The sequence below is a fragment of the Cibotium barometz genome, chromosome 45 (assembly GCF_041138505.1).
Source record: "Cibotium barometz isolate CiBa-2024 chromosome 45, ASM4113850v1, whole genome shotgun sequence".
Taxonomy (NCBI): domain Eukaryota; kingdom Viridiplantae; phylum Streptophyta; class Polypodiopsida; order Cyatheales; family Cibotiaceae; genus Cibotium; species Cibotium barometz.
The window spans coordinates 13,869,839-13,894,366 of record NC_141090.1 but is presented as its reverse complement, the minus strand read 5'-3'; positions in this window follow the sequence as shown (position 1 = coordinate 13,894,366).

Here is a 24,528-nt window from a genome sequence, read left to right as displayed (position 1 = left end):
CACCCCATGAACAAGACTCGATGGGTTCTACCTTTGATCCTTTACTTGATCTCTCGACTCTGGACTACAAGCAAGTCATCATGAGCAGGAATCCACTATTAAAGCTTCATCTCATATACGACAAACTCTATTATAGATCACTCCATTTGACCCCACCATTCCAATAATCCAAGAAAACGCCTATGCCACAAGGGTCCAACCAGCTATTATACCATATTACCCTTTAGAGGGTGATAGGCTAGACGTATGAGAGCTGGGGAAAATGGAGCACTAAGAGTCATTGTGGTCCAATGCAGCCAAAGAATCCAGGCTTGCCAACTCATTGACTAGCTAACTTGCTCGAGATAAGAATCGTCACATTCATAATCGCCCACGCCTACAAGAGGTCGGCATGAGAATACAATTGAGTCAAGGGGAGGTTACGAAGAGATAATCATTGATGCTCATGGCCAAGTTGTGATTGCCAACTTTGGTATCTAGTCAGCCTAGAGATTACCCTTCCTCGCCCACCATCAAAGAATATTCAGATACATATAGGGCATACCTCCAAGGCACATTTGTGTGTTGACCCATTGTTTATGCTAATCAACAAACAAAGGTTCACTGCCAAAGAGCTCCACTAAAGGCGTGCTTAGGACTCTCACTTGATCTATAATTTTCATGACTTTAAGCGACAGACAAATGCCCTTTTTATTTGTTGATAGTGTCAGAGATCGGTGGCGTTTGTTGCTGATTAATGTGATCTGCTATAGTGTCTAGCAAGGAAGACAAACTCCATTTAACCATGGCCAAGGGGTTGATGGACAACAATGCTTCATGAGCATTGGAAGGTGATTTCATAAGATGAGTGACTCACTCTGCTACACTTGCTAGCACTGTAAGTATGTGCTATATGCAGAGGGCTTCAATAGGTGGATAAAATTATGGTTGAACCTCTTTTTCTTCTGGTTGTAGAAAATTATAACTTGGAAACCTACCACATAGTAGGACACGTAAGCATCATCTTGCTTGGTAGTAGTATCTATGCACTTTTGTTGGTTTTCTAGAGAAAAAAGGCGAGGCAATAGCACTGACGGTATTACTCTCCCTCCCCCTTTTTAAAAAAATCAACCACCAAGACCACACATTGGTAACGGCCCCCCTCTCCCTCTCTTTTTCTCTCTTTCTCTCTCTCTCTCTCTCTCTTTCTTTCTCTATTGGTGGTCTAATAGTCTCCCTCTCTCTCTTTCTCTCTCTCATACGTATCCTCTCTCTCTCTCTCTCTCTCTCTGTGCTCATGAGGGACCTTGCTTTTGGATGTGATGATCTCCTAAAATTGAAGAGAGAGACCACTTATCAATTCTTCCATGGCAGCTTGGGTAGTCAAATGAAATTATTTCATAATAATTAAAAAAGCCTATAACTAATTTACTAACTATATTTAATTATTCTAACACTGCGAAGTAAATTTCCAATAGAGTCCTTAGATTCTTACCACAATGCATAAAAGACATGTGAACATGTAGTGTGTAGTACTAAGGCATTCCCAAAATCATGCCAATACCATGCAAAGGTACTACCCTTATATCAACCCTTATATTGTGCTCGAGCACCCATTGCCGAGCTGCATAAACGTTATCTTGAGTTGTTGACGGGCTGCTGGCTATAGCAGAGCTACATGGGCGGAGCTAATAAGCGGAAGTAGTGGGAGGTGCTGGGCTGGGCAAGGCTAAAGAAGACGTTGGCCGCGGCGCTGTGGTGGCAACAAGCACATCCAGAGCCATGGCGTAGGTGAAAGTGGCCAGGAGTGAAGGAGGTGGCGGATGAGGTTGTGTCTAAAGAAAACATAGCACAACTCACGGGTGAGGCAGCAAAAAGACTAGGTAGCAAAGACGCCGATAGCTCAGAGAATAGGCCGACAGGGATGAGCGAGGCTGATGTATTAAGAGTAAGTGCATGCATGGAGCTAACAACCCGCGGCGTGGATGAAAGAAAATAATAGTTTAATTTAAATTTTTTTAAGTTATAGTTATAGTGTAATAGCAGTTTAATTTAATTTTTTTCCAAGTGTGAGTTTATTTTATTAAATTTAAAAAAAATAAATAAAAAGAAAATAATTAGTTTATTTAATAAAATAATTCTCATATATATATATATATTCTTAGATCTCAACTGAAGCTACAAGCCAAAAAGAGAAACAAGCACTTAGAATTGTGCACTGTGCGTCTAGCTAACCTACTGCGGCGAGGAAAGAGTCGCCATTTCTGAACACAATGTCCCTCCTCCACTCTGACCTATCAAGTGGTCACATGATCATACGTGACCGTATGGTTGAAATTGGAGCTAACAGCCCACGACATGGATGAAAGCGAGAGTACTTTATATAGTTAGTAGGTAGGGCCTGTATCTTTATTTTGTTCCTAATTTGGATGTTTTTTTATATAAATTGAGACTTTGGTCACGAGGTCAAAGATAACTCGTATATGCCAATAACGGTTTGTCTCTTCATTAAAATCAATGATCGTGAAACAATACCACACGAGACTCGTCGCATCATCGACTTTAAATTCACAGACTCACAAAGGTATTCCTATTTTTTTCTCTCTCTATTATATTCAAACAAGCTAATGGCCATTTTTAACATTGAAGGTGTATCTTTGGTCCACTTTCGATACCGAGAGTGTTATTTGGGAAGGACACATTCCCTTATGTTTATAGAATTTTGGGGAGGACTATGCTAACTCCCCACCATACTTTATATATGGTTTTTTTTTCACTCGCACAAACAAGCACAAATTAGTGTGACTTGAAGAGTGACGTTTAACTCAGATTTAGATATGCTAACCAATTTGAAAATATTCTTTTTACAAGGTGCATCTCCATCGATCATAAACGTAGGCGTGCGGTTTATCAATAGTGGACGTGCCTCTACCACCCTTTCCAAGTATGTTTGCAGATTCATGCTCGTTTGATTAATTCAAGATATTTATAAGTAAAACTACATGATTGTGTGTTTCTTAATTTTAAACTTTGCCTTTGAGATATGTCAATCGAAACTGCCAACAAACATTTGCTATAGGTAATATGGCAACCCGAAACTTGGAAAATACACGCCTACAAAGAAGATATGTTGCAAAAATCAGGACTTCGAGAAAAAGAAAACAACTGCTAATTCCAAATGCATCCACATGGTATAATGTGGAGATGCTATATGAGCAACGGGGTTTTGAGTGTGATATTGTTGCCAAAAACATTGCACTATGTCTTGGATGTGGTGGTGACATCGTACTAAATGTGAAAGCTGCACAACTAAGGTGAAACTAGCAAGTGCACTATTACTGGATGCTGCAGACAAATACGGTGTTAAAGCACACTGGTGTGCTTTCTATAATCGCAAAAAGAATATGACCAGGTAAGAAGGTATACTGCCCCTACTTCTAGATTACAGTCGTCGGCTGCTAACAGGAAACCAACTACATACCCAACTTCTTAGCATCATAGATGTGTCAAATGAGAGTCACTTTCACAATGAATGCCATTGCAAGAGGCATTCTAGAGAGAAGATCTATACTAGACAACCTCACTAATCTATTGGTCAACTCATTTTGACGGGGCTCGCATATCAAAAGACCTAGCCTCTGGACCAGTTGCAAGAATTCTTGCATACAATATAGACAATCCTATTATAGTGAAAAATCCTATCATAAAGAAGTACAAGACACTTGCGCAGAGAACATCCTCACACAAGGCTGGGCATATGTGTACTTTTGCTAGGCATTTGGGAAACGAGTTTTAAAACCAGAGTTGCGCAAGACAATTTTGGCCTTTGACATTTTTGAGAAGTGGGGAATTGATGCAGTAGGACCATTACCCATTACCAGTAGGGGGAAGAGTTATATTTTGACAGCTGTGGATTATCTTTCCAGGTGGGCAGAAGCTAGAGCAGTGAAGCAAATTACTGCAAGAGATGTTGCAAAGTTTGTTTATGAAGACATCTGCTGTAAATTTGGGGTGCCCTTGGAGCTTCTTTCTGATCAAGGGCCTGGTTTTAGAGCTGACTTGCTAGAATACTTGTGTGCCAAAATGCGGATTAAGCATAATTTTACTACTCCTTATTACCCGCAGTGCAACGGTTTGAATGAAAGATTCAATGGTGAACTTGTACACATTCTTGCAAAGGTGACAGAACATCAGGGCAAGAATTGGGATCTGGAGCTGCCCAGTGCTTTATGGGCTTATCGTACATCAGTGAAGACAAGCACAGGTTTTACACCTTTTCACTTAGTGTATGGCAAAGAAGCTTTGTTACCTGTGGAAGTTGAGTTTCCTGCAGTTAAAATGTTAGAAAAGCTGCTAGGGCCTTCTAGCAACACATTTAAAGAGAGACTCTTACAGTTGCAAGAGGTTCAGCTGGACAGGATGAGTGTCTTGGAACATTATGAGAAGATGCAAAATAGGGCATTGACAAAGATAAATGAGAAGATTAAGAAGAAGGGTATTGAGGAAGGTGATTTGGTGCTACGCTATAATAGTAAGCTGGATAAAACCTTTCAAAAGAAGTTCCAAGTGAAATGGGAGGGGCCCTTCAGAGTGATGAATTGCTTTGCTAATGACACATATCAATTGGCTGACCTTTCAAAAGAAGTTCCAAGTGAAATGGGAGGGGCCCTTCAGAGTGATGAATTGCTTTGCTAATGGCACATATCAATTGGCTGACCTTGATGGGACCCCACATGTATCAAGGGTGAATGGTTTGCGTCTCAAACTATATCATGCACGACTGATGATGGTAGACAAGGATGAAAGAATGAAGTAGTGAAAACAGTGTCATTGGTGAACATGGCAACATCCGATGCATTGAGTCTCACGACACTGTTTTCTGCTGACCATGAATGATCTAGCAGGCTAGGGGATGGGCAAACTATGTTAGGTATTTTTTGGTAATATTTTTCTTGGCATGTGTACACACTCATACATGGCATTTACAAATAAAGGGTGTCCATCTCCAAGGGCTAAAAGGGGTATAAGGCCACATGTGAACAGATCTAACAGGAATATGCAATGTGTACAGTTAGTTGTTGGTTTACCTTGATAAATGGAAAATGAAAGGGGTGTGAAATGAGAGTCAGTTTCACAAGGTAGATTTCAGCACTATCATATGTGGACAAGTTTGTTGACAAATAATGTGAGCATGCAGAGCACTATTTTTTAAGGCTGGACAGGGACCCATTAGAGGAGGTCTGCCAGTACCGGTCCTTGGCATTTCATGGGAAACAAAGGTATGTGTGGTGCACAAGATGTTATTAAAATGGTGCAAAGTCTCCCTTGAATGCAAGAGTCACCCTGGGATTTAATACAAGACTTGCTAAAAATAGAAGGTGGCCTTGGATTTCTTCAAAAGACTCTTCAACTGGCCTCGATTGTCAAAGAAGCGCAGCATGGAGGTGGGTGTGAGCTCTCTGGCAACCTGACATACCTTGGAGTATTACAAATAGTATAATATTTTTTTGGTTGAACGGGCAGTGCAGCCCATGTGTATAAGAGGAGGGGGAGAAAGCATGAAAGAGGCGGGAGCTGTAGTTTCAATTTTGTGATAGGGAGAGCTCGTTTTTCTGGTGCTCTCAGATAGCCTGCGCAGCCCATGTGTGTAAGAGGAGAAGCGTAACCTCTGTGTGAGAAGGCGCGGCATTCTAGGTGTGTGAGAGCCCGTTTTTTTTCCTGTGTGTAAGAAGCTGCTCTCTGTGTTTGAGAGAGAAAGGAGATGAGCTCGTTTTTTTTTAAAGAGAAGTACTCTCAGACAACCCACGGCACTCCAGTTTGTGTGAGAGGAAGTGCTTGTTTTTTTGTGGGAAGGTGCTCTCAAGGAGAAGCGCAGTCATGTATATAAGAGAAGTTGCGCAGCACTCTCTATGTTTGTGTGTAGGAGGGGAGGAGAAGCTGCAGCACAACCTGTGTGAATGAGGAGAAGGTGCCACGCATAAAGAGTGCAGCTTTCTGTCATGATGACAGCCCATGCATGTAAGTGACGGCTGGCCAGTTTTTGTTCTCTTTTTGTGAAATAACTCATATATATATGAGGATCACCATCCTGTGGCTTTGGAAAACCCATGTATATGATAGCCAGCTCTCTATTTTTGTGGAAAGCTCATGTGTATGAGAAGGACAGCCCTCTGGTTTTGCTTGAGAGAATATGTATGTATGGTGGTACGTTTCTTCAACAGACGGGTGTCTTTTCAACAGACAGAGTGAAGACCATAAACTTCAAGTGATTGTGCCTCCTAGTCACACACTGCTTGCCAGGTTTGGAGAATTGAAGTTCCTTACTCATGTTGTCTTTTCTTGGGAAACTGAAGTTTTGCAGAAAGCTCATACTTGATGGAATATAACCTTGTTTATGTCAAGTGGTTCTCTCACCATTTCTCTGTGATTATCATTTTGCTTATGGCTGTGAGCCTATTTCATGATGAGGGTGCAACCCTATATGCATATGAATCAATTGAGTAAAGGGTGGCAGATGTTGATGTGCCCATCTCCCCTTGCATGCCTTGATCAGATGTATGTAGGCTTCCTCCAGTTGCTTGGAAAATTGAATGAGGGTAGAGACAAAGTTTCATGCATGAGGTGTTAAATGTTGTGTCAGCTCACTGAGTAGTTGACTGGTGCCCCTTTTTCTTGATGTTGGTGTATAATCCGAGCTGTGGAAAGGCATTGCTATAGAGGTGTTCCGTGTTCTCCGCCTCCCTTCACAGCGTATGTGGATTTGGGAGCCTCTAACCACATGAATGGTGAGAGTGGTTTAGAGATGTAATTTTTTTTAAGAACCAAGTTATATGGAGACGAGGGATGACACGGCTCATCCTATTGCTCACATTGGGAATGTGCCATTGGCTATACAGGATGACAAGATGACGTACTTGGCTTATATACTTCATTTGCCTAACATAACAAAGAATTTGGTTTCTATTGGGCAAATGGTTGAGTAGGGTTTGCAGGGACGAATGTCATTTGGTTTCTATTGGGCAAATGGTTGATAAAAAACAGAAGCAGGAGAGAGCACACACAAGAGAAGCAAACCCTAATCCATATCCATCAATCATAAAGAAGGAGAGAAACCATAGTCATCATCTCTCTCTCACACACAAAGGAGAACACAACATAGTGTTATGTCCACCCTACAAAGTAAACCTAAAGTAATATCCACACCACACATGACCAGCTGGACGCGGTCATAAACACACCACACGATATCTATCTACCATACTATCACTATCACTCTGTCAGCACCCATGTGCCGAGCTTGACATTTCAACACTCCCCCTCAAGCTCGACATGTCCATCTCTAGGACTCCCAATCTAGTACGGAAATACTCGAACTTATCCTTACCAAGTGCTTTGGTAAAGATATCTGCAACCTGCTCATCTGTCTGCACATATGTCAAATCAACATGCCCATCTAGCACTTTCTCTCTGATGAAGTGATAGTGGACCTCAATATGTTTGGTCCTGGCATGATAAACTGGGTTGCTAGCAAGCTGAATACTACTCATGTTGTCACAATGAATGACAACTCTCATATCACTCTGTAACCTGACATCATCTAGCAACTTCTTCAACCACATAGCCTCACATGCAGCTATGGCTGCTCCACGATACTCTGCCTCTGTGGTAGATAAAGCAACTGTAGGTTGCTTTTTACTGCTCCAACTCACAGCTCCGCTACCAAGGCTGAAAACATAGCCACTGGTAGACCTCCTGTCATATGCACTACCGGCCCAATCTGCATCTGTATATCCATAGACATGCATGTCTTTTCCTGCCTCATAGAAAAGACCATAATGCACGGTAGTTTTGACGTATCTCAGAATACGTCTCACAGCATCCAAGTGAGGTTTACGAGGACTTTGCATAAACTGACTCACCAAACCAACTGCATAACTGAGATCTGGCCTCGTAATGGTCATGTAGATAAGGCTACCAACCATTTTCCTGTACATGGTGATATCATCAAGCTTATCACCCAAATCAGCCCTAAGCTTCATGTTTTGCTCTAATGGTGTCAACATTGGTTTGCATGCTGTCATACCATACTTTGCCAGCATGTCAACAAGTGCATATTGCCTTTGCACCAGCCATATACCTTTGCTTGCTCTTATCACCTCAATGCCAAGAAAGAACCTTAAATCACCAAGGTCTTTCATATCAAACTCGTTGCATAAAGAGGCCTTAACCTCATCAATGCCTTTCCCACAATCACCTGTGATAATCAAATCATCAACATAAATGACTATCATCACGATACCATCATGTGTCTTCTTCACATAAAGTGAAGAGTCTGCATTTCCAACCACAAATCCAATACTGACAAGATATCTGCTGATCTTGTCACTCCAAGCACGAGGTGCTTGCTTCAAACCATAGATTGCTTTCTTTAACCTGCAAACAAAAGTTGGATATTTTGGATGTACATATCCTTCTGGCTGTTCCATGTACACCTCTTCTTGTAGTTCACCATTCAAGAAAGCATTTTTTACATCCATTTGATGTAAAGCCCAACCTTTTTGTGTTGCTAGTGCAATGATAGACCTTACTGTAGCCATCTTAGCCACTGGGCTGAAAGTTTCATCATAATCAAGACCATAAGTTTGTGCATATCCTTTAGCGACCAGCCTTGCCTTATGTCTCTCTAGGCTGCCATCTGACTTGCACTTTACCTTATACACCCATTTGCAACCAATTGCATTCTTTCCTTGAGGTAACTCAGCCAATTCCCATGTATCATTTTTGTCCAAAGCATCCATCTCCTCATCCATGGCTTTCTCCCATACATGCTCTCCAATAGCCTCTGTATAGCATGTAGGTTCCACATGCTTTACCATAGATGTCATGTATGCATAGCGCATAGCAAAATCTCTATATGTCAATCTTTCAACTGGATATCTGACTCTCTGGGATCTCCGCAATGCATGGGGGTCACTCTGTACACCTGTAACTCTAGCATGTGGTGGCACATATCTGTCCTGCCTAGCACCAGGTGTGCGTAAAACAGGTATGCCGAGCTCCTCATCCAGACTCTCAGAACTAGATGACTCATAACCTGTGATTCCAATTCCTTCGACTTTCTTCTTGCCTTTATCCATAGCACTACTCCCAGTGCTCACACTCTCATGCCTCAAACGTCCTGACCATGGACGTATACTGCTACTCTCAGCTTCTGCTCTGCTGGCGCAGACATAGTAGTAGAACTAGAACTTGCTTGTGATGGCAAGTTCACAGGCACATTAGCCTCAAGTGAGTCAATGACTCCCTCATCTTTTGCTTTGTACCAACTAGCAAGCTCATCAAACACCACATCTCGTGAGATGACTACTTGTCTAGTTTGAGGGTTATAACATTTGTAGGCCTTTCGATCCTGTGCATATCCAACAAATACACATTTCTCTGCCTTAGGATCCAACTTCCGTCTTCTTTCATCAGGCACATGGACATAAGCTACACATCCAAAGACTTTGAGATGTCCAATGTCTGGCCTGTAACCTGTAAGCCGCATCTCTGGCGTGCTTCCATGAATGGCTGCTGTAGGTGTTTTGTTCAGGATATACACTGCACTAGCACATGCTTCTGCCCAATAGTAATCTGGTTCTACTCTTGTTTGTAGTAAGAGTGGCCACCAATTCACTTTGGAGAGGATTAGGCCAAAAACAATTGAATTATTTAAAAATTCAATGTAGATGGATCAAGACAGGTTCAGAGTAACAGTGCATAAATACCATTAAGCTTTTGGGTGGTTGCAAGATCAGGGTGCCCAGTTTTGTCCACTCAGGCACCCTGTAAATAGTAAAAAAACAGGCATTTGTTTACCTTTAGTGGCTAATCTCTCCTAGTAAATGAAGGAATTTCGTTTCAAGTTCTTTTGTTGAAACATCATATTCAAAGTTGGAAATATAGTTGCATAATTTGATTAAGCATTAGATAGTCAAAAGTCCTCATTTTCTTAGGTACAAAGTCAATGTATACACCCTGTCCCAAATTTGAACTGATTCCATAAAATGCTAATATCTTTTACATATAAACTCGTATGAGATTCCCACTTTGTACCTTAGAACTTCACATAATATGGAGCTTAACTTGATTTTTTGAGAAAATTTTAAGATATTTGTCTATTTTCTTTAAATATTTCAAGGTCTTTAAAGTGTTATAATATACGCCACTTTTTGTACCCACAATAGCTACCACTTAAAATCCTCAATCTTGTAGATCAAAAGAGTGGGTAGATACTGAGACATTAGTAGAATGTGGTGGTTAGTAAAAATTACAAATCCAATGGTTGGATTTTTAATGATCTCTTTTTCAAAATTCTTCCAGACTATCAGAAGGCCTGCAAATATTAATAATCTAATTAGTAAAATTACATTTTTGATGTGAATCATCTAAAACCGATAGGGACTAGTGTACTTGTAATGGTGCATCTATGGAAAAATAAATTGGATCACTCTAAGTATGGAAAGATCATTTGTTTATCATTTCATCATATTTTTTATTAATTTTAATTAATTAGACTAATTTATATTAATTTAAGTTATATTAGGTTAATTTAAGGATAAGTGTATTTTCTATTATTTGCTTGATCTCATTTTAAGTACCTTGCCTCCCAAAATTTGCTCTCCAAGCATTGTCCCAGTTCAGCATAAACTGGATAAAACTGGACACCCTGATCTTGCAACAACCCTTTTACAAAGGGGAAGGCTTCTATTTATAGGAAAAAGTGAGCCTCTAACCAAGCAAACTGATTCTAGAATTTTCCAGATCAGTTTGGTCAATTTTTGACCATTTTTGGGTTAGTTTAGCTTACTTTTTGGATCTAGTTTTGAAATAGGAGAGAGGAGAGATGAAAATATCTCATTTTATTAATTAAAAATTGGGGTAATGATGAGAAAAAGGCACCTACTTCATGAGGGGAGATCCCCCACACTGAGGTATCAAAATTCAGTTTTTTAATTGTTTTCTTTAGTCCTTAGTCCACTCTTCATCTTATGTGAGCATTTACTCATTTTTGGGGGGTTTTTCTTTTATTCTTCAATTTATCTCCTTCCTACATTTGGATTAATCTTATTGGTCCATAGAGGAACCTTAATTGGACCATAAATCAAAAATTTCTTAAAATCTGGACCCTTAGGCTAAGGTCCTTTTATACCTATTTTCAATTAATTCCAGTTGCACATTGGAAAGTTCTTTTTGAATTTCTGTTTTAGGGAAAACCATTTTAGACACTAGGAGGATTTTTATATCCAAAAATATCTCAATTTTGAATTACCTCCCTCTAGACATTTTCTCTCTCCAGGCCAAAACAAGGTAAAACAGGATCTTTCTTTTATTTCAGAGAGGGGAATAATTATAAGATTAGAAGGGGAGGTTCTTACACCTGCACACCTCAAAAGCTGGAGGGACGAATCTTATAAGAACAAACCTTTTTGTGAAGTAATGTGCTTACTAGAACCACTGTCAAAGTACCAAGCATCCGATTCTGCCAACCGACATGCATACATCATGAACAGAAGGGTCATAATTGCAATGTACAGTCCATGCCCATGTGGCAGCACTTAATCCCATATGGATAAAGTGGTGTTGCACACCTTTGTTATTATAAACGGGTGAAATACCCTTGGGGCTCTCTTATCCCTCCAACACACCTTTGGTTTGAGTGGGTGTGCATGGGATATGAGTGAGAGGAGAGAGCCCATGACCTCATGTTGGCCCCCAATTGTTCGTGGGTGGTGCTATGCTTTTGACATGGTATCAGAACCTTGTGCTTGCTATTGCTTTGGGTCTAGGCAGTGGTGCTGCTCGTGGCGGTTGATTGGATTGGATGCACCTCCCCAATATCGATGGTAGGGCGAGGCCGTGTAAAAAGCTGCCCTCCGCCTCTATCGATGGGAGGGTGCCACCTATTGGATGGGCGGTTAAGTGCTTGCCTATGCATGGTGATCTATGGGGAGGTGGTCGGTGCCAATTGCAATTGGAGTTACGCTTAAGGGGGGGTGGTGGAATGAAGCTCTTGCTCCTTGATTGGACACATGGTAGTGCTTAATCCCATATGCATAAAGTGGTGTTGCACACCTTTGTATAAAAGAGTCAAATACCCTTGGGGCTCTCTCATCCCTCCAACACACCTTTGGTGTGAGTGGGTGCATGGGATATGAGGGAGAGAGAGAACCCCAGCCTTAGGTTGGTCGTGAGACTGTTTGTGGGTGGTGCTACGCTTCTAACAATGATTCTATATTTATAGTGGTGAATAAGCTAATTAAAGTTGCACATCTGATTCCAGTAAAGAAGACCTTTACAACATTGGCTATAGCTCATGTATTTTTTGTGTGAAATATCTTTGACTTTGCCCAAAATCATCAGTGATTAAGATGCCAAATTTAGCTCTAGATTTTGGACATTCTTTTTTGAGGCAGTTGGAACTTCACTTGATTTAAGCACAACTTATCATCTTGAGACTGATGGGTCAAATAGAGAGGGTAAATCAAGTTATTAAAGATATTCATAGATCCTTTAGTGGTCATGCGCCAAAGAGATAGTTAAACTAGTAGAATTTGCCTATAATGCTTCTCACCATTCAAATACCTTACACCCTTAAATTGGTCAAATATGTTGATCAAAGTGGAAGTCTCAAAGCAGATGCTGGATGAGATGAATCATCAGGTACAGTCGATAAAGAAAGATATGGAGGCTGCTCAAGGTAGCAAAAGCAATATGTTGAAGCAGTAAGCTTCTAGAGAATTTAAAGAAGGAGACATGGTGTTTCGTCCTGTATGATCCAAGGAGAAGTTCCCTCTCCTTTGGAAAGTACAAGAAGTACAAGAAGTTATATTCAAGATACTATGGACCATATGGTGTACAACTCATAGGATTGGAGAATAAACTTATGAACTTCTTCTCCCTCCTCATCTTTGGATCCACATGTATTTCCATAGGAAAATGGTCAAGTTGAATCCACAAACCAAGTGTTACATAAAATCTTAAAGAAGATAATTAACCAGAATTGGACAGATTGGGATCAAAAGTTATATTTGGCACTATGGGCATTCTGGACAGCTTCTTATAAAGTGGTACTTGCTCACACTTCTTTTTTATTAGTGTATAGTTTGGAAGTAGTGTTGCCAATGGAATTTATGATTCCCAATTTTTTGGGTAGTAGAAGTGACTCACATAACTTGTTTGGAGGAATTAGTCTAGAGTTGTCTAGTGTGGCATTGGGGGAGAAGAGACTTCGGAGTAGCTGGAATGCTGATGTCATACAGAGGCATTGAAAGCTCTTTATGGACAAGGATACAAAGTTTAAAATTTTGATGTGGGTGATCCAATTATATTATTCAAGATTTTTGATATGGGTGATCTTGTTATATTATTCAAGATTTTTGATGTGGGTGATCTAGTTATATTATTCAAGATTTTCGATATGGGTGATCCAGTTATATTATTCAATTCCTGAATGGATCCACATCCAAGTAAGCTCAAGTTGAGGTGGATTGGACCTCACCAGATATTTATAAAATTTGGTACAGGCACATTTGAGCTGACATCGCTAGATGGTGTAAAACTGTCAAAGCCAGTTAATGGGTTTCGATTGAAATCCTATTTTGGTAAATTGCAAAAACCGGTGCCTATAGGTTTATATTTGTATGCATCTGTAGCATGGGCACACATCTTGTTCAATCAGCTGCTGCTACTACTGCAAGTAGAGCTACTACTACTGCAAGTAGAGCTTAAGAGTATAGGTCCTCACTCAAAGATAAAGATTGTGTAGTATTTACACTTTCTCCATCAAGGGATCTCCACCACAATATAGACCCCTATTATAGTTGCCTTAGGAGCATAGGGGGCACCCCACTTTTAAAAGAGAGTGAAGAAGTTCCAAGACCAAGACACGGGGGAGGAAATCCCATAACTACTGCATTTCCATTGTAACAACTCAGAAAGACGCTCTGGAGATTGCTCTAAACCTATCTAGAGCTGAGCTAACAAAGACCAGAGTTGAATTTGTGGAAATGTCCGCAATTCAGGAGAAGATAGCAAAGTTGGAAGCAGTACATGTGACCTTGTAGTAGCAGACTTTAGAGGCACTCAGAGAGAAGATGTAGCATAGTCCAATGTGGATAAGGCCATAATTCAAGAGGAGATCCTAGAATTCCAATAGAAATACACAAGTTCAAAATTAAAGCGTCAAAATCTTATGGCTCAGCATAATGAATCAACATGAAGCTGCATCTAAAGCTGATCAAGCCATACTCCAGATTCTGTAGAGTCAGATTGGTGCAATGGATGCCGTTGAAGATATGGAGGTCTACGAGCTCAGGACCAGTGATTGTGAGATATATACAAAGCTCGGATCAAGCAGCTTATGGAGGATAGCTTATGGAGGATATATATGCTGGTTATATAGAACAGTCTAAATTTTTAATTGAACCGCGTAGATAGCCTTGGTAAGCATAAATCTAGATGATAAATTTGGAGCAAGCAGATCCGGAGGGCTAGGCCATGTTTCAACACCAGCAAGAGGTTCTGCATGGGTACCAACAAAGACTTTAGGGGCCCAATCTTCTATTGAATTTGGAAATCATCATGATAAAGGCAAAAAATTACTTCTTGAATAGGATAAATAGCATATTACCCATGTTCAAAGAGAATGCATCATCTATAAAGAACAAGTTAAAGCTTACCATCATAATGTAGAATAACTCAAAAATGAAGTGATAGCTTTGAAGCTGGCCAATCAAGAGTTGGAGAAAAGAAACATTGAACTGGAGGACGAGCATGCTCAAAATGTCCAGAGGATTAATTAACTTAAGAAGAAAGTTGTTGGATCAGAATTAAGAGCAGCCGTAGATAACCTACATGAATATGAAGAAGAGATCATGAATTTAAAGGCAAATCATGAAGAATATGCTAGTTTGATGGAAAGCAGAGACAAGCTGTTAGAGACACAGGAGGTTCCAGTTGCTAGTCTCAACATTAAGACTTGTGTATGAAGGCGAGGTTCGGTTACTTGACTATATTATCATAGTACTAATTTGGAACCAAAATTGATTAATTTAAAAAATCAGAATAAATAAATTATTTATTTATCTTCTCAAATAGATTCTCATAGACAAATACATTCTTACACTTATATTATAGATACTAATTTTAGATAGCCATTAGATTGATCTGGATAACTAAGATATCATCAATAATACATTTACTCAGGAAATTATAAAATTGAGATTCATTATTAATTATCTAAATAATCATTAAGTGGGTTTGGCATTTGTACGAGGTGGACTATCCTATTGGGTGTGCCAAGTGTTAGCTTAGGAAATAGCCGCTTTATCTTTATTATTACTTTTATCTTAGCTTAGGGATAGCTTAGGAATAAGACCTCAAAAGGCATGTTGGATTAAAGATGATGCTTTGTTTCTCAATCCAGATGATTATTTATGCACTAATTATAAAAGAAGAATTACAAAGTCAATTATGCATCTTGTTTTGTAATTCTATATGCATACTATATATAATGTTCTATAATCAATGTGTTAATCATTTAAATGTTCACTAATATCGCAATTATGTTTAGTTTTAAATCTGTAAAATCTATGTTAGATTAGAAGAAGAGTTATTTTTATAAAATCCTGTTATTCTCGAATAGAACTATTTTTTTAAATTCTATTGTGGCCAGGAAGGAATGAATTTTGATAAAGTTGGAATTTTCCCTCGGTTAATTAGAAGAAAAATCCTTAAGAATCAAAGTAAGGATTAAACCGAGTAATTTATGGTGGTTAGACCACAACCATGAGTATGGTGGGCCAGTAAGATACTTGTCCATCTCTCGAATCTGAATCAAGCAAAACCTCATGACCAATTCCAAATCTTCGATCACGAAGAATAGACTACTCGTCGCGCTGAATTAGAGAAGTTTTCCTTAGACAGAATTCATCGAGAAATGAGTTGGAACTTTATTGAATTTGATGGGTAGATTATCCTGATACGAGATTCGAGATTTTCATTAAGAAAATTTGGATTGTGAGAAAAAGGGTTTTGAGGAATTAAACTAAACGGGAAATTCTTACTTGCATAGAAACTCTGCTGTTGAAAAGGACTGTGCCAGAATGCTAGAGGAAGTATTTGGCTTACGATTTAACTAAGGAGAGATTCGTTGCAGTAGCTGGCAGCGGGGAGTCGTCAAAGGACGTCGCTTGTGCGGGCAAAGCCTGCAGAGGTCTTGACCAGCCTCGGTATGATTAAAATGGTGCGCTTCAGGTATGATGGGCGAGGACCGACGAAGTGGTCCCTGAGTGAAGTGCTAGGACATCTCCTAGAGGGTTCTGGCCAGGTGATGCACAAGCTCGCGGTTGCTAGGACACCCATGCGTATGTCGAGGAAGATATGGATGGACTGGAAAGGAATTATCTATGTGAACTAGAATTTAAGAGTGGATCTCGTTGGTTGACTAGCTAGTCTTCAACAACGGAGAGTCCGGATGATATTTTTGTAAAATAATGGACTGGATATTTTGGAGGATTATGATTAGTAATACTATGGTTTCATTAAAAGATTGTTTTAAAGAGAGCCGAATCTGTGAAAAAGGCAATTTCATATTGGGTGTGTAAGTGGTGTGACTACCTTGAATTTTGCTTGAAGCGCCGAGCTAGGGGACCTGGGAACTCTTTTCCTTGGTACATCCGAGATAAAACATAACCAAATTTTTATATAAAGGGATCCCACCAATACAGTGGTTGGACAATTGGCTAACCCATGGGCCGGTTGGGGTTAGATCAAGTCATCCACATAGATGACTAATAGCATGATCCCTCTATCTGTCTTTTTTACATATAGTGAAAAATTTGCATTGGATATCTGAAATCCAGTGGTAACAAGATACTCCCCGATCTTGTTTGACCATGCTCTGGTGGGTGCCTGCTTTAAGCCATACAAGGCTTTGGGTAACCTGCACACAAAATCTAGATGTGCATCACTCTCATAACTTGGTGGCTACATCATGTACACTTCCTCTTGCAAATCACCATGCAAGAAAGCATTCTTTACATCCATTTGATGTAAAGACCAACCCTTCGTTGCTACAGCCATAGCAATGACAGCTCTCACGGTTGCCATTCTTGCAACCGGGGGGGGGGTTGAATGTCTCCTCATAGTCTATGCCATAAATCTGCGCATAGCCCTTGGCAACCAATCTTGCCTTGTACCTGCTCACTGAACCATCAGCATTTTGCTTGACTTTATACACCCACTTACATCCAATTGCCTTCTTTTCCTTAGGCAAAGGACTAACTCCCATGTTGCATTTGCATCCAATGCTGCCATCTCCTCATCCATTCCCATTTCTTATTTCCAATAGCCTGCTCAAAGCAAGTGGACTCAACCTCCTATATTGCTTTTACCATGTAAGCATAATGATGGGATGTATATCTATCATATCTCAACCTGTCATCAACCAACAGGGTATCTAACCCTCGTAGGCTTGCCTACACCTAGATCATTGCCAGGTGTCCTCAAAACATCCTTGGTTCTCCTTACACCAGGAGTAACCACAGACGGAATGCCAAGCTCCTCATCAAGGCTCTGCTTCATCAAAGCCACTAGAGTAACTATCCTGAAAATTCTGTTCAGGAGGAGTCATACCATGAACAGCCGGTAGTGAGTGTCCTATTCATAATGTACACAGTTGCTACTGCTTCTGCCCAAAAGTAATGTGGCATATTATTTTCAGCCATCAAGGCATGTGCAACTTTTGCAATGTGCGTGCTTTTCCTTTTTGCAACACCATTCTGTTGCGGAGTGTACCTGCACGTAAACTGCCTCTTAATTCCTTGCTTTCTCAAGAAATCGCTGAACTCATTGGAGAAATATTCTCCCCCACCATCTGATCTTAGGAATTTTATTTGCATGCCTTTTTCCTTCTTGACCAAGGCTTTAAATCTCTGAAAGAGAGCAAACACCTCACTTTTCTCCTTCATGAAATAAACCCACACTTTTCTAGTGTGGTCATCAATGAATGTAACATAGTACCTGCAACCTGCAATTGTTGCAATCTTTGGTCGGTCCCCATACATCTGAATGTATGACATCCAATGGCCTTGCACATTGACATGCTTTTCATGTGGGAGAAAGCATGTTTAGCCTTCTTTTACCAAGTTGGCATGCTTCATATACCTTATGTATACCGTCAACCTTAAACTTTAGCAAACCTGTATAGCCTTTAGCGGCTGTACATTCACATGACCAATGCGCTTGTGCCATATCATGTCAATATTTGTAACAATGACACCTATTCCATGCGCAAACATGGCTGCCTTTATCTCAGGCATGTTCACAGCCAAAGTAAACATCTTGCCATTTCTGTTACCCTTTACAACCAAGCGACACTTATTTTTAAAGTCTTCCACACAAAACATCCTTGAGGATTTAACCTCACTTGCAGACCCTGCTCAACCATTTGTTCAACAGAAACCAGGTTCTTTGTTATATTATTCGGAACATGAAGTACATCAGCCAAGTACTTCATTTTGCCATCCTGCATAGACAATGGTACTTTACCAACATGCACAATGGGATGCACAGTATCATCACCTGTTTCTACATAACTCGATTTTTTCATTTTTTGCATATCTCTAAACCACTCAGCATGACTGGTCATGTGGTTAGAGGCGCCAGAATCCACATACCATATATCTTGAGATCCTACTGTTATAGAACTATAAGCATGTGCTGCATCACAAATAGCTGCTCACTTCTGTTATCACCTCTATGTTTGCTAGATGATGCATAGTTGCCTTGTTACAACTTTCCACTTTTAATATGATTCTGCTTTTTGTAGTAGTCCTTTGCCATGTGTCCTAGTTTGCCATAGTAATAGCACTCTATGCTATTTGCATTTTGATTTCTTTGCCAACCATCTCGGCCTCTTTGGCTTCCCTTGCCTCTCTAAGACTGGCCTCTTCCACCTATGTATGATTGTTGTTGTTGTGAATCATTGGACTGTTGTTGTCTAGAATTTTGATTTCCTTGTCGGCGCCGGCCACCAGCTTGGTCTCGACCATGACCTCTACCGCTGCCTCTACACCTGAATTAGAAGGCCTATTCCAATGTGTTCTTGCTTTTAAGAAGAATCCTCACACCTAAAGCCTTTTCTTCTATGATCAGCATAGATATCAAGTCCTAAAAGTTAGGAATATTCTCCCTAACTGCAATGGAGGTCTTGAATGGCTTGTACTCTTTGCAATTAGGAATATTCTCCCTAACTGCAATGGAGGTCTTGAATGGCTTGTACTCTTTGCTAAGCCCATTCAGACCAGACACTCACGAAATCATCATCCTCCACTAATACATTGATAGACCGAAGGGATTCAACAATGCCCTTGATCTTTAAGGCATATTCATTGATGGACATGCTTTTCTTTTCCACAGTATGCAACTCTTGCTTTAACTGCAACTTCCTTACCTTTGTGTTAGTTTGGAACATCAAAACCAGATTCTGCCATGCAACTGTTGGAGTGTTTGCACCTTGTATGTGTCCTATCATAGTGTATGCGGTGGTACTAATTGAAAGCAAGCACCTGAATTTTCTTGCACCCTAATTCCAATCCTTGAATGCCTTTATATCTACATGAGTGGCATTCTCCTCAGATAACTCTAGAGGCTCCTCATTGTCTCCTTCTACATAATCCCAAGAAATTGGTTATTCTAAACTTCTAGGCATAGAAGTTATTCTTATCCAGCTTCTTACTAATAATCCGATTAATTCCATTAGACATGTTTTTCCTGTAGCAATTAAATAACCTGTAAACAGACAACTTCTGTATGCAAACACACAACTTTTGTATGCAACTTGTAATATATCAGTATCTCCTGTAACTGCTGCAGCAGTGGTACTTCAGCATAGCCTGTGTCACCAAATGTGACCAGAGTACATGTACATACACCCAGTATCAACAATACATGTGCAAACCCTGTCGGCACTTCCAAAATGCACTGTTGTACTGTAATAACCAGATTTCGAGTAAAAACAGTTCTCTACTAGAACTTCCAGAAAACTACCGAAAATACCCCCCCTGCAGTGACGAAAAGGGACCCGTAAAGCGCCCAAAACGCAAATCTGGTTGAAAAAACACTGTCTAATAGATTGATAGACCTTCCCTGTAGCTCCGCTCTGGCAAGACAGCTCCTCAACCGGAGATGTGTAGCTCCCAAAGCTACTGAGGGGGTGTTGTACCTAAACCAAGAGAAGGGGAAAGAGATTATGATGCTCTTACCCATGTAGTACCACTTCCTTCTTGTTCTTGCCTCTTGCTTGCCTCCCTAGCTCTCACAGAACCAGGTGCTCTTACCCATGTAGTACCACTTCCTTCTTGTTCTTGCCTCTTGCTTGCCTCCCTAGCTCTCACAGAACCAGGTGCTCTGATACCATAAAGAGAATGTGAGGGGGAGAGGGGGAGCTTTAAACCCTAGCAAGCAAACACACACACATAAGAGAGAGCAAGACATAGGAGAGAGATGGATGGTTGAATTTTCTTCTATCTTCTTCTTCTCTACTCAACCAACATAACATAAAGATAAGAGCACACACTATATGGGTTAGTACTCAACTACTATAACATACGAGGGTCGGTCCATAATGTGAACCCGACTAAATGAGCTGACGCTATAACTATGCCAGTCTCTAATAATCCAAAATGGTTCTCACATAGCCTGTCATCCCACTGGCCGCATATCACCCATAATCTCACCAACCATGCCAGTGGTGTAGATGCGGAAGCTATCATCCAGGTGGGTCATCAATATCCACTAATAGCACTAGTTGAGCTCGATATCTCAACATACACTTGCCCATGGATGTACTTTTGATCACACCCGTACACATATACTCATACGTATACCCCTCATGCATGTACATGTACATGTACACCACATAGTCACATTTGCACATTCGTATATGCATATATTCACTCACACTGGTATGTGCACATTTACTTACACTCTCATGTGTATGCACCCTTGCACCTCACACACATATTTACACCCATTCACATTAGCATTCATATATGCACACTTGCACTCCTTGTCTATATACATTCATTCACCTACATGTGCACACACCTTTGCACATGCTCATGTGCACATCCCTTACATCCACATGTACATCCCACCCCTTAAATCTTGCATGTGCAAGTGGACCACACCCCCCTTTGCACTGTGCATGTACACCCGTTTACACATATTCACCCGTGTATGCACACATCGCACCTACAGATTCACTCGCATTCACTATATGAGCATTACAAAAATTTTCACTTCTCGCATCTCACAACAACAAGCACATACACATACACTTGCAACTAACCTCGTCAACACCAACCAAGTGCACCTTTTGAATTTGGCCGACCTAGTGTGAAAACTAGTCATTTGTATATAAATAATTTTTGACAATAAGCAAAACACACTCATTCCTTTACAATAGTCTTCTTGTGAGCTCTCCTCTTCCCTCTTCGTGCTTGCTTGTAAGCTCTTAAATCTTGCATGCTTTTGATAGATGCATGCTAAATAGGTTTGATTGTAGGTTATCGTCTTGTATTAGATTCCCCTTTAGTCATCACCTTTTGTGAGAAAGAACCATCGCAAAGTATTATCTATTTTTGCCTCCATGTAGGCATTGAGATCTCTCCCTTTAACACTTCAATTAAGGAGAATTTTGATGTAACAATAGAGCGACACTGGCGAGATGGGCTAGCACACCTATATATGGAAGTTGTAGATTATTGCAGCTCTAAGGCAAGACCCAACGACATATACTTTAGTAACACTAAGGTAAGATCTTAACTGAAACAATGTGGAAGTATATGTAACATTACTTCGATAAAGATTGCTCCCTCCATGGACTAAATGCTCTTCTAGTGGAAAAGATTGCTTAACTTAAATAATGTGGAAGTATATATAGCATTACTTGGATAAATATTGCTCCCCCCATCATGGGCTAAATACACTTCCCATAGACTACATGCTCTCCCAATGGGAAAGATTACTCTCTCCATGACTAAATGCTCAACAAAAGTGTAGGCTTGCAAGGAAAGTTCGCCCTTATATCATTTTGGGTTACATTCTCTACAGATAAGGCAAAGATAAGATGTGCATTAAAGCAAAGACCACAATTAATAATAAGACACTGACTGTGGTATCATTTACCATAGAGTATATATATGCTTGTTTTTTATGTTAATTAGAAATCCTTCCTAATGGATAAAAATATTTTGATAATTAACTAATTGAATCTTTAGTATAAAGATTAAGAATCATGCTATTTCAACTCCCTATTAATCCCAATACAACAGTTTAGTGGAAAAGTTTTCAAGTAAAGAGCCTACCTTAGCCTGGCCAAAGCATGTGTCATTGGTGGATCTTGCCTTAGAGCCGCAATCTACAACTTTCCTATATGGATGCATTAGCGCACCCATCACATCCTTACTCTGTTATCACATTGAAATGCTTCTTTGTCAAAGGGTGAATAGAGAGCTATCCATGCCTAGATTGAGGGAAAAGAAGATAGCTCTTCATAATAGTTCTCTCTTATACAAAAGGTGGAGAAAGAAGAAGCTAATGGAATAGAAAAACCTACAAGTAAACCTATTCGGATAAGTATCCATCTAGCATGCATGTAAACCTATTCACGCAAGCATCCATCTAGCATGCTACATGAATCCAATAGCATCCATCTAGTATCTACAAGTAAACCTAAAAGTGAACCTATTCAAGCAAGCATCCATCTAGCATGCATGAATCCAATAGTATACAACAAGAGTAGAGAAGTGAAGAGCTCACAAATATTCTATTGCACAGAAATGATTATGTATTGCTTATTGTCAAAAATGACTTATATATAAGTAACTAGTTTCACACTAGACTGACAAAACTTAAAACTAGTTCAATCTCTATTACTAGTCTTAAATAGGTACGTACATGAATTTCTCAGACTTTTTCTATTTGACATTAGGTACAAGGTAAGACCACTTTATATGTTCCAATGTCATCATTTACAAAAGGTAAGTGTCCATTCGAGCGAGTAATATGGCAAAGTGCCTTATAATAGATCGAGCATGTGAAACCATATTAGCTTACAGAGTGTTAACAAAAAGACTAATTATTTGCTCTATAGATATTTAGTGAAGCTAATAGATGTTAAGAAGAGAAGATGAGATATTTATTTACCACAAGTTCTATTGCCTTATAGAACCACTCACAAGCTCTCTCTCGATTTCACACACTTTTGACTAGTTTATGGATTGGAGATCATTCTACCCATAGAATTAGGTAGCACTAGTCTTCACACCTCTTTTGTAGATAAGATGACATTCATGCTCACAAAGCTTAGTGCAACCAAAAATTTTAGATAAGAAGTAACATCAAGCACTTCAAAATTTAGAGATAACACAAGGATGACACAAGGCAAGGCATAACATGACCAAGAAGAAGAAGAAGAAGTCATAGATTAAGAAAGAAAGCTTGGTTATGAGGCTTAATGAATGCATAAAGAAACTATGAAACTTCTTTTAGGATAAAGATGAAGTTCAAAAACAACACCTACAATTTGAAAGATGCAAGTAGTCGAGAGATACAAAAATAGAACAAAGAGTACCAATTGAAGATATTTTACTCTTAGGTTCCATGGAAAGAAGACCTCCCTATTCATGAATGAAAATTTGCTAGAGAAGAAAGATAAGACAACAAAACTTTTGGTGGTTTTGCAATACAAAACAAGTGAAACCTTATTCAAGAAGCTTGTGAAGCCCACAATGAAGTGACAACATAAGGACTTAACAACTTCCTCAACAACAACGTTTTTTAAAGTATCTATATTTTCTATGATTTTATTTCGTGTACAAAGGTGCATATTGTAAACACTCCAATTATGTTTTTATAAATACTTGATTATGATTGTTTGACCTAATGATGTAAAAATAATAGTGGACCTTGATGCTTACATAGCTCACATATGTATTATTAAAATGTCATTGCCCAGAAGCTCGTGTGGAATGTATATAGAAGAGTGTACATAACTGCAGAATTAAAAAATATTCTTCTAGAATGCTAGCATGGAAAAAAAATATGACCACATGTAAGTAAAGTCTCCACCTACATATTGCTTAGACTTGGCTATTATCTCATTACATTCTTAAAGTTGGAAGTCTTCAATTGGATAAGTAATAAAAGACTTAGTCTAAAAAGATAATTAACCGTGGCTTATAAACTTATATAAAAAACAACTAATACTTTATAACAAAGTAAGAATGTGATTATCAATCTATAAAAGAAGCAATCTACTTCCTTTTAGCTCAATGAAAGAGTGTAATTCTTTATCTATAAAAGAAGCACTTCACTTCCTTGCAATTCAACGAAGTACTCACATTTTAACATTCTTACATCATTATCATTGTTTTTAAGTATTTAAAATCACTTCGCTATTATAATTTGAAACAAAGCAAAGAGGATGATTCTCTAACTACA